At 37.4% G+C, this 12,351-nt stretch overlaps 1 pseudogene; it reads right to left on the minus strand.

Annotated features, from left to right (window-relative positions):
- Positions 1 to 2,917: 2,917 nt before the first annotated feature.
- The window catches only part of LOC148573085 (uncharacterized), a 52,557-nt pseudogene continuing 43,123 nt past the window's right edge, over positions 2,918 to 12,351 (minus strand).

Here is a 12,351-nt window from a genome sequence, read left to right on the forward strand (position 1 = left end):
GACAATTTGTTACAAAACGTTCTAATATTTTCTAACAACCTGGTTTCTTTTGCTACAAATTATATTGACTTTTGTAACGAACTGGTATTTTGTTGTAAAATGTTATAATATGTTGTAAAAAAAAAGATTAAGTTGTTGTTAAAGTTCAAAATATTTTATACCAAAATATCCATTTGTTTCAAAAACTCCAATTGTTTTATAACAAAAAATTAATTTGTCAAAAAAATTCAAGATTGTTTGTAACAAGTTATTTTTTTGTCACAAAAATCAAGGATTTTTTTGTAACAAAAAAAATTATTTCAAAATGTTAAAATCTTTAAGGGTGAAAAAATTGTTTATATAATTTTTGTAGAGTAATTTTATTTTGTTTCAAAAATTTAATTTTTTAAAATATGGTTGTATTAATTAAGTATTTTTTATAAAATGTTAAAGATTAAATTATTAATTTTAAAAATTATAGATATTATTCTATAATCTTTTAAAAAATTAATATATAAAATTCTTACTAATAATTAATTTTAAATATTGACTAAAAATTAATTTTTTAAATCAAAAAGTTTAATTGTTAAATATAACTAAAAATGGGTGTGAAAACCCTAATTTCTAACCCTCGTCAACTCTTAATTCCACTTTTCACCTCTAGTATCTTTTCTAACAGTGGAGCTCCCGGAAGAAGAAGAGTCAGCGCCGTCACCAATGACGTCCTCGTCGATTCCTTGGTAGGCTCTATTCTGCCTTGTCTCCGCTTCGTCTTCGCACTCGCATCTACCAACGCTGTCCTCTTCTGCGTCACCGTTCATTATCGTTTGCTACCGTTTTCCTCTCCTCTGCGTCGTCGCTAGTTCCTTCTCTGTCATCCACGGTAGAGCTCTTCTGCGTCGTTGTCGTTCATGCTCGTCTGCCACATCGTCTTCCTCTCCTCTTTTGCATCGTCGTTCCTGCTCGTGCTGCTCCTCTGCTTCTGTACTCTGGTCCCTAGTCCTTTGCTTATGCTGCTTTGGTTCATCTCGGTCATTCTCCTTCCTCCACGGTCGTGCTCGACATTGTTGTTCCCTAATTGTTACTCGTCCCTGGGTTGCTGGTTTCTGCTCTGCTGAAGGTAAATGTTATTTGAATATTATTGCCTATAATATTGTTCTTTGATATTTTTGTTGTCTATAAAAATGTTGTTCTATAATTTGTTTGATAATCTATTTTTTGGTTCTTTGAGAAGTTGATTTTGATTCTGTTTTTTGTTTTTTTTGTTCTATGATTTTGATTCTATTTTTTCTTATACTTTTTGTGTTTGTGAATCGACATTCTTTTTTCACTCTTTCTTTACATCCTTCTTGAAGGTTCCAAGTGAGTTGAAAATGGGGTTGAATTAAGAAATCACTTTTAGACTTGAATAAACAAGTTACGTAGAATTTTGGTTTTAGAAGATTATTTGCGATTTTGTCTCCTGATTATGCAGAACAAAAAACAGGGAAGGAGAAGAGTGACGACTCGATATATCTTGGTTCAGCCACGAAGTGCAATGTAACATACTTCCAATCTCCACCACAATAATGGTAGAATTTTTACTATAATCAAGATAGATTACAATCACCAATTCCAAGAGACTCACACTCTTGTAAACCACCTAAGCTATCCCAAGCTTAGTAAATTAACTAGGTGTTAACCCAACCTAGTTTAGAGGAACCAAGTGCACTCTAACCCAGCACACTTTCAAAATTAAAACTCTCAATCAAAGGTTAAATAGCTTTTGTAAAGCACTACTCTCTTTGCCTTTTGTATCTCTCAAAGTAAGTTTGAATCTAAACAAAAGAGAAGTAAGAACACACTCAAATAACAAGGAAAACAAAGACTGTTTAATTTCTATAATCTTCAATATGCATAAAAATAGTTACTTCTCTTTTGAAAGAAATCTTCTTTTATAGAGCTTGATATCTTCTCTTTAATATTGGAATGATTTTTCTTTTTCATCAACTAATCGTTGCACCATTTATGAGATGATTCCATTGACATTGAAGTGAAAATTTTTCCTTTTTGGTACATCTACCGAATGCAGCAGCTCTTTGTAATTGTGATATAATTTTGGAGAGCATTGCTTGCTGTCTTGATTGTGCAAAATCTTTGCAAACATGGATTGATATAATCTTTAATGATATTCTCATTAATATGTTTATATTGCACAATTTCAGCTTCCTTGTTTATTTATCCTTAAGATGAGTTCTATGGTGCCCAAGGTAGTAAACTCGAAGTTTTTATCTCGACTTGTTAACCTAGTTTAGAATGGTAATTCATTGAATCGTAAGACGGAACGTAAACGTGACTCGTAAAATATAAAAATTATAAAAAATTTGATAGCAAAAATAAATTTCACAAATAATAAAATAAATCTCAAATAAACCAAATTACCTAAAATACTATAACTAATATATACCATAACAAGTTAAAAGTCACAACTCATAACATTAATTCACAACTCAACGCACAAATCAAAACACAAATTCACAACTCACGAATTTATACGACACCAAAATATATTCAAATAGCAAATAAACTAACTAAACTAGTAGCAATGAACAACTAATTAACTAAAGTCTAAATAAGTCATTTAATAATCGTTCTATTCTTTATTAAACATAAACTCTTCACGAATTTCACAAGCTTCCACATTAACATATTCATTTTCAGGAGCAGGAAGAGGAGGTCCTTGAAGAAGTTCTTCAAACTCATCATCATCAAGATAAGGAATTGCTAAAGGATCCTTAGAAGCACCAACAACTTTATTACCATTTGCTCCATCATTCAAATCAAGATCTGGAATTAGAGCATCCAAATTTTCTTCTTCTCCATCTTCATCAGCAACAATCCACTCTTCATCAGAGTCTAACTCATCAAGACTATAGTCATAATCAAGACTTTTTCTAATTTATTGTTTCTTTGTCAATCTTGAGTTTGTCATCACAAACACAACATCATTCATGGTTTTAGCCTTCAAACGATTTCTCCTTTTTGTGTGTACCTTTCAAACGTATATAAAAGACATTAGTCAAACAATAAGATAGAAATTAAAGAACTAACAACCAAATTTATAGAAAAAAAATACAAATTATATTTAAATACTAACCATCTCGAAGGCGCTCCAATTGGGTTCACGTCCAGATGAACTACATGTCAAATTCAAGACACGAATTGCAAATTGTTGAAGTTCTGGATGCTGATCCCTATAAGAATCCCACCATAGAGCCTGAGTTTTAGTAGAAATTGTATTCTGAGCTACTTTACTACCAAAAAATTCTTTTCAGATCTTAAAATCTTCAAGTTGAACATTCATCTTAGTAATTAAATCTGGATTTTCTGTCATCCTTTCCATACAAGCATAAAACTGCTTCTTCAACACATAAGCAACTGTAAAACCAGAACTATAATAAATTTGAGGATTCAAATAATAGCCTGCAACATGCAATGGCCTATGAAATTGGTTGCCGCTACAAGGTTTTTGTTTATTTGTGGCAGCTTTTTCTCTTATTTGCGGGGGTTTCCAAAACCCCCAAAATTTGAGGTGCCACGAGATCTTTTGTGGGAGTTTTTAAAAACCTCCACAATATATTTAGTGGAGGTTTTGTGTGTGTTTAATGGGAGTTTTATATTGAATTTTTGTGACAGTTTTAAATTACTTTTGTGGCAGTGTAAAACTCCCACAAATTAATTTTTTAATTTAACAAAAATTAACTATTTTGTGAGATTTTCAAACCTCCACAAACTTATAATTATTTATTTATTTTTAATTTCAAATCATTCATTAATCTCATCTCATTTACATGCTCCTATCTCATTAATTAGCTACTTATCAATCACAGAATTTTCTATCAAAATTCAACACTAATGGTGAGTTTTGCACGTGGGTCAAAATACACATGGAGCTTCCATTCATAATTTTTTACCCCAATACAACCAAGAGGTATATATTATAAGAACAAACATGAATCTAGAATTAAATTGCACTATGTGAGAGTTACAACCTTATCCAGATTGGGAGTGCTCTTAAAAAATTGAGCAACTGAAGCAGGTTTGTTTTCCACTAGCTTATAATAATATCCACAAAAAACAAAGCAGTTTTATACCCAATATGGAAGTTAAATGAAACTACAGAGAATTTTAAAATAACTAAACCTCGAATGAACTACTTGCTTCCCATATAATTGAAGCTGTTTGAGAAACAGCAACAGGATTTGGATCAGTATTTTGAGTACTCTGAGCTATTTTTGATAGAGTTGTAATCTACATATTAAATTGGAAGACGATAGAGATTATTGTATTTACCAACATGCACATAAATACTAATTGTTATATCAAAAAAACAGAACTTAGTTGCATCACACTTTGGAAAATAAATCCAATTTTCAAAATGAAGCAAAAATGTAAATGAAACATAAATGTAGTGTAAATAAATACTAATATGATAAGATTCATACACAAAATACTAACCTTATATAGATTTAATTTGTTAAATTAAGCCAAATGTAAGTGAAAAAAAAATACATATACCTGCTTCCTATAGCTGCATGAAGGTTAATAATGAGCTCTTCTTGGGGAGTGAAATTGTCATGCTTGAGATCCGATCTGAGATAGTTAGTCCGTCTTAGCCGGCAGCTCTTTTCGTATTGGTTCAGTCCTAAAAACACATTCAAACACACAAAAATACAAAAGGGTAATCTCAAACCATTTGAAATTATGCACCATGATTCCAATTTCAACTATCTTCATAAAGAAAGTTATGAACAAATTAGAACCTACTTTCTTGGGAACCAAGGTTCAGTTTCCAATTCTGTGGTTGGAGACATAAGCAAGTATCTTAGCATCTTCCTTAGGAGTCCAAAGACCCCTCTTGAATAAACAAAAATTGAATAAATAGAGGAAAATGTGTAGACTCAATGCATAAATAGACTAAGTATAAATAATACATTTTGTTTAATTCGGGTAAGGTTAACAAGGATGCTTGATACCTTACAAGAGGTTTCTCCATTTTGGCAGTGCCAGCTTGTATAAGGGATACAGTCAACATATGGGCACCATGTGCAATAACTATTGATATTGATCCGGTGAAGAACTGCCACAAGACAACTGGCCAATCTGCAAACACAAGAAACTTCTAGTCTTAATATTTTGACTCATGCCAGAAGCAGTAATAATACTATAACACCCTAATATTCAAATCCTTATGCTCGAGTTATAAGTCCAAGATAATAAGGTGGTATGACTCTCAAGGTGGATTTTTAATACATAATTATAAATATAATTGAAAGGAGTATTAATCGAGAAGCCTGAAAAGAGTAAAAATAAAATCGCGAAGTCGTATCACTCACGCATCGACAACTAAAAGATAAAGCGTGAAGTCGAAAACGATATACAGATAAAGGTATGAAGGAGAGTAAGAGAAGGACATTATGTATATAACATAAGCAAATAGCCACTAGTCGCGACCCGCGAAGTTTAGGCCGGCTAGGGTACAGTATGAAAGTAGTTGACAACAGTATCTCCTAATCTCTCCCAAAAGAAACATAAGAGCCTCTATAGGCAAGTTCAAAAGAGTTCAATACATAATATAAGCTTTTCCAAATAAAGGTGGAGAGATTCTAAGCAAAATAATAAAGTAGAGAATATAAAGATCTTCGCGATTTCACATATGAACCACAGCTCACTTCTGAGCACCTGGACCTGTATCTGAAAAACAAGAGATATATACGGAATGAGAACCCCTGACCCATGGGTTCCCAGTACGGTAAAAGTGCCAAATAAATACAATACATTGTAATAAAAACTCACTAAGCATCCTAAACTTCCTTTCACCAAATATTCATCATATGTTCTCGCTAATCTATGAATAGACAACTGTCATAAGGGAATGCTAAATCTAGTTCCTCTTCCCATGCTTCCAAACTTATAACTCTCCAACAAATCAGAATCAAAATCATAAGCCAAACTATCACCAGTTATTTTATCTCAGCAATTCTATATCAATACTTCATATCCTCACCTGGAGCAAGTGAAATCACTTCACTGTGTCTACCCAGGGAGCTCAAAATATCTCATTCTCTACCTGGAGCAAGTGAAATCACTTCACTGCGTCTACCCAGGGAACTCAAATTATCTCATTTAATAATCATCATTTTAAATTAATCATATCATTATTCCATTTCAACAAGAACAGCCCTCAGCGTCAACCGACACAGCATGAGGGACCTCTCAGTTGTACAAACACAATCAATATAATACAGACAAGTAATACACAATTAAGGTACAAGTAGAACATATAGCATATAGTTAGGTAACATTGCATATATGATATAACAATCCAAACAAATAGGCAAACCCAAACAATTCAAATATATACAAATGATTTATGCATGCCCTATGGCTGATGAGTCTCATCTGTCGGTTATAAAGCCAACCCGACAAGTCCTGGTAGCTAACCATTGGACTATCCCTCTGTTGTGCATCCCCAACTTGAGTTATTCACAATCATAATCATAATCACACAACACCCACACTGGTGTTTATTCCCGGGGGCGAGCTCATCTGGAATTTTCACAGTGTCCGGCCACACTTACGACATAGGGTCAACAGAATCTCGAATCTCAACCTGGAGCAAGTGGAGCCGACCCACTGCATCTACCCAAGGAATTCTGAGACTTAGATAGTTTCAATCTCAAATCATACTCGACTGGGAGCAAGTGGGAGCTAACCACTGCATCTACCCTAGGAGTTTCAAAACCAAAAGCGGAGTAAGTGGAATCACTCTACTGCATCTACCCAGGCAGGTATATCTCACCACATCCCAGAGCAAGTGGATCAATGCCACTGCATCTACCCAAGCAGGTATATCTCACCACATCCTGGAGCAAGTGGGGCGCAACCACAACCCTTGCATCTACCCGGGGAGCCTCTATACTAGCCAACCTAGAGCAAGCGGGGCGCAACCACAACCCTTGCATCTACCCAGGAGGTACGTTCTCATATGCCCAGGAGGAACCAAGGAGGGGATCCTAACCTCCCACCAACTCGTTGGGGGCGATTTTACAACACCAAGAAGAACAGGAAAAGGGGATCCTCACCTTCCTTCATTTCTCTGGGGTCGCACTTTCGAGAAAGAGAGCTCAAGATAAAACAATCATTCAAAATCATATTTTCATTTTCAGCCCTAAATCAATATTCATCATAGCCATCCGGCTCATAATATAACCCATAACCAGCCAATAATCATTATTAAATACAGCCCTTCAGCTCATGGCATACACCGCACTTCCATCATCACCCTCAGTAACTCATACAATCATCATTACTCATCATTCATCATTGATTCTCACTTTACTTCATCAACAAGTTACCACATGTCCTAGCTTCTCTTTATTACTAGGCATACTATAAAGATTTAGGACTTAGAGGATGAAAATGGAGGCTTAGAAGTCTGAAATTCGGCTTAAAAAACTCAAAAATAAACTTTTGCTGAAAACAGGGTCACGCTTGCGCATCGCCCACGCGCACGCGTGGAAAGCAGAGAAAGGAAGTGACGCGTGAGCGTCGCCCATGCGTACGCATGGGAAGCGAAAGGTAGCGCGACGCGTGCGTGTCAGTCACGCGTACACGTGGTTGCGCTTTGTGCTCCTCGCACAAAACCAGCACAGTACCAGCGCAACTCTCTGGATTTTATATTGGGCACTTGCATCAATACAGTGACGCGTACGCGTCGGCCAGGCGCACGCGTGAGAGAGTAAAAATCGTAAGTGACGCGTGCGCGTCGGCCATGCGTGCGCGTCGAAGTACGCTTTCTTAAAAAAATTACTAAGTCTGAAAAAGTTGCAAAAGTTCATTTTCAAACCTCAAACTTCCGCCACACATAACTTCTTCTACAAAATTTCCTTTTCAACCATTTCTAAACCGTTGAAAAGATCGTTGAATAAACTTTCATAAAAATCCGGTTTTGAAGAATTCCTAAGTCCAAGGACCGAGTTACGGACCGCCGAAGTTGGTAAAAAATTAGTTTTTACCCAAAAATGGAAATTACCAATTTTTCCAATGTTCACAAGCCAAATTCATTTTCACTCATCCAAATGGCCACAACCCAACTACATCCACATAGTTACACTCAACCAAAACCAAACCTACCTCATCTACACAATTTCACCCAAAACTATCAAATTCCACACCTCAATTCCTCAAACCATATTATTCAATGACCAAACCAATTATTCACACATTCAATATCTAAAATCTAACCAATCTCTTATATCATCACACAATACACACATCAACTTACCTCCCTTACCTCTTTTCGGCCTCCGGCCCAAGATTCACGGCCTCCGGCCCAAATTCACAATTTAAATACATATTCCACAAACCAATATTCATTATCCAATTCATCAAATCCTCAACACACAAAACATACAAATTCACACAATTCTCAACCCAATCATTAATTTACATTATATATCAACTATGCATATTAGGACCAACTATTTACACAATCCAAACTTAATCCTAGGGGCATCTAGCCTAGGAATTCTCATCACACCACACGGTACTTAAATGAAACTTAAACCATATCTCTTGTAGCCAAAATAATTGAGCTTCTTCTTGAGAGTCTCCACCAACCCTTAGCTCCAAGCCTCACAAAGGCCTACAAGCAATATCAATCTTCCAATTGTGCACCAAAATTACCCAATACTCTAACATAATCAATTTTCACACTTATAATCAACCTAGGGTTCATGAAATTGATAAATCACAAGGGTTAGAGGGTTCCTTACCTTAACCCACGAAATTGGTTGATGGAACTCACCAATTGCTCATACTAGAGCACTCCTAAATAGCCAAAATCACAAAGGAGCTAGCTCATACTTACACCCTTGAGGAGCTAGCTCGGTTATACATAAAGGAGATTGTGAGACTCCATGGTGTACCTGCTACTATAATCTCTGATAGAGATCCTCGTTTCACTTCGAGATTCTGGGGTGCATTTCAGAAAGCTTTTGGAACCCGATTAAGCTTGAGTACAGCTTACCATCCTCAAACAGATGGTCAATCTGAGAGGACGATCCAAACACTAGAGGATATGTTGAGAGCTTGTGTTTTGGACCAACCGACGAGTTGGGATCGGTATATGCCGTTAGTGGAGTTTGCATACAATAATAGTTACCATGCGAGCATCGGAATGGCTCCGTATGAGGCATTGTATGGGAGGAAATGTCAATCTCCACTATGTTGGTATGAAGCTGGAGAGAAAGGCTTGTTGGGGCCAGAAATGATAGCTGAAACCACTGAACAAGTCAAGAAAATCCGAGACAGGATGCTTACGGCGCAGAGTCGCCAAAAGAGTTACGCCGATCAGAGGCGGAAGCCCTTGGAATTTGAGGAAGGAGATCATGTTTTCCTGAAGGTTACTCCGACCACAGGAGTAGGTAGAGCGATTAAAGCAAAGAAGTTGAATCCTCGATACATTGGTCCATTTCAGATCCTGGAGAGGATTGGGCCGGTGGCGTATCGGGTGGCTCTACCACCTCATCCTTCGAACCTGCACGACGTGTTTCACGTGTCGCAGCTTCGGAAGTACACCCCTGATGCTAGCCATGTGTTAGAACCCGAATCGGTTCAGTTAAGGGAAGATTTGATGCTTCCAGTGGCTCCAGTCAGAATTGATGATACTAGTATCAAACGACTGCGTGGAAAAGAGGTTTCATTAGTCAAAGTGGCTTGGAGTCGAGGCGGTGTTGAAGAACACACTTGGGAACTTGAGTCGGAGATACGAACGGATTACCCGCACTTATTCTCAGGTAATTGAATTTGAATTTTGTGGGCAAAATTCCCAATTAGGTGGGTAGAATGTAAGACCCGGTTAATTAATGGCTAATTAACCCATAAATGAGAATTTATTCTAGAAAGCCAAAAATATTATTTTTATGGCTAAATGTGATAGAGGAAATTGAGACGAGAATTTCGGTACCAATTTTATAGAAATCAGACCAAGATTGGACCGAACGGGCCAAACCGGACCAACCGGACCCAAAGTGGGCCCTTGGCCCAACATAACTAAACCAAAACCCTAGTTTTCAGCACTCTCTCTCCTCACACAACACCAAAACACGCTGAAAATTGAGATGGAAGGGGGAAGAACACTCTCTCAACTTCCTTCTCTCACTTGATCTTCAAACCACCATAACTTTTGATCTAGAGCTCCGATTGCCGCTCCGTTTGCGGCCACGCGTTCACCGCGGAGAGCTCTACAAAACCCATACAATCAATCTTGAGGTAAGCCACGTTTTACTGTTCGAAATTCCAGCCCTTGATTTCGAGTTTCATGAGCAAAAATGTTGAGATTTTGGGTTCTTTGATGTTATAGGACCCAACTCTCTTGAAGGAGAAGGTTAATCTTGTCTCCTTGGACCTTGGGTGTGGTAAGATTCTCAACCCTAGTATAATTTGTTGTTCTATGATGTTTGGGTATTGAGATGTTGTGTATGGGTATGATGATTGTGGCTTAGGTTGTGTATATGTGAATATTGGAGCTTGATTGGTGATTTTGGAAAGCTTGGAAGAGGGTTTTGTGTGATAAAATCTGTTCTTGGAGGTGTTGATACCTTGAGAGCTTGTGGACAAGTGGTTTGGAAGTGCTCCGGTTGAGCTTGGGAAATCGGCTAAGGTATGGTTTTAGTTTTCCGTATCTAATATGTAATGTGGTAGGAAATACTTAGGCTAGAGGCCCTAAGATAGGCATTGAATTGTTGGCGTTGTTGAATGGTTGAGATATATGATGTGTTCATATATGTGATTATGAATATTGATGCCTTGATTGTGTGATATATAAGAAATGCATGTTGTGATATATGCTTGATGGATGATTAAGGTTGAATTGGTGGGTGGTACCATGTTGATGGTGAGTATGATGTTGATTATGTATAGTGATTGTTGATTGGAAATGATATTGTTGGAAATTGGGATGAGGAAGGATGTATGACATGATATTGTGTTTGTCCTTTAGCCATTTGATAGAGAAGTGTTAAAATGGTTGGATGTGGTTTTGGGAATTTTGGTAAAATGTCAATGTGTGAGTTGAGGATGGCTTGTTGTTGATTTTGGTATATTTTGAATGATTTCAAAGAGAAGGGTTGAAATTGGCATGTTTTGATTGATTTTGAAAAGAGTTGAAAGTGGCTTGTTTTGAAAATGGCACCTTGTGGTTTTGTATGAAAACATGGTTTTTGGGCATACTTTGACGAGACATAACTTGGACTACGGATCTCTGATTTGTGCCAAATCTGTTTAGAAATGAAATTGGATCCGGGATGTCCATGCCGTTCGAAGAACGAGTGAAAAACGATTTAAAATGAGGAAGTTATGTCCGTCGGAAGATTGGGGTTTGAATCTGTAAATTCTGCAGCTTTTAACTTAGAAAATTTTTAGCAGAATGACCCCTCGCGCGTAGGCGCACTTGGTGCGTACGCGCCGTTCTTCGAGAAAGCGCCATCCACGCGTGCGCATGGAGTGCGCGTACGCGTGGACCTATTTTCATCCCAAAGTTGATTTTTGAGTTTTAAAAGCCAAATTTCATACTTCTAAGCCTCCGATCTCACCACTTATGTCTTAAATCATTATGATATGCCTAGCATGAGAAAAAGGGCTAGTGAATGTGGTAACTTGCGAGTGAAGCAAGGGAAAAATGAATGATCATTGAGGATCAAAGATGATTATGTGAGATGCGGAGAATGGTGGTGGAAGTGCTTGTTGTGCCATGGGCCGAAGGGCCGTAATTGTTAATGAATTGGCTGGTTATGGATTTAACCGTGAGCCGGATGGCTAGATTATTGCCGTGTTACGGCGGAGCCATGTTTATGGCCAAGTATAAATGCATATATGATGTTGATTGAATTGTGAAGGTTTGCACTTCCACCATTGGAGATGAGGGTTTCCCTGGGTAGTAGCAATGGCTAGCCACCATGTGCTCCAGGTTGAGACTCGAAGCTCTTTTGACCCTATGTCGTAAGTGTGGCCGGGCACTGTGAAAGGCCCGGATGAGCTCGCCCCCATAAATATTCACCAGTGATGGTGATGGATAAATATTCACCAGTGAGGGTGATGGATATGGATCATGATTATGATCAAGTTTATGATGAGTATAACTCGAGTTGGGGATGCACGACAGAGGGACAGTCCAATGGCTAGCTACCAGGACTTGTCGGGTTGGCTCTATAACCGACAGATGATATCATCAGCCACTAGGGACAGGCATGCATCATAAGCATACTACATGAATTGTTTGAGATTGCCTATTTGACTGCATATTACTTGCTAATTGCCTAAATGCCTTAT

The sequence above is a fragment of the Arachis ipaensis genome, chromosome B2 (genome assembly GCF_059453495.1).
Source record: "Arachis ipaensis isolate K30076 ecotype BB chromosome B2, ASM5945349v1, whole genome shotgun sequence".
Lineage (NCBI taxonomy): Eukaryota > Viridiplantae > Streptophyta > Magnoliopsida > Fabales > Fabaceae > Arachis > Arachis ipaensis.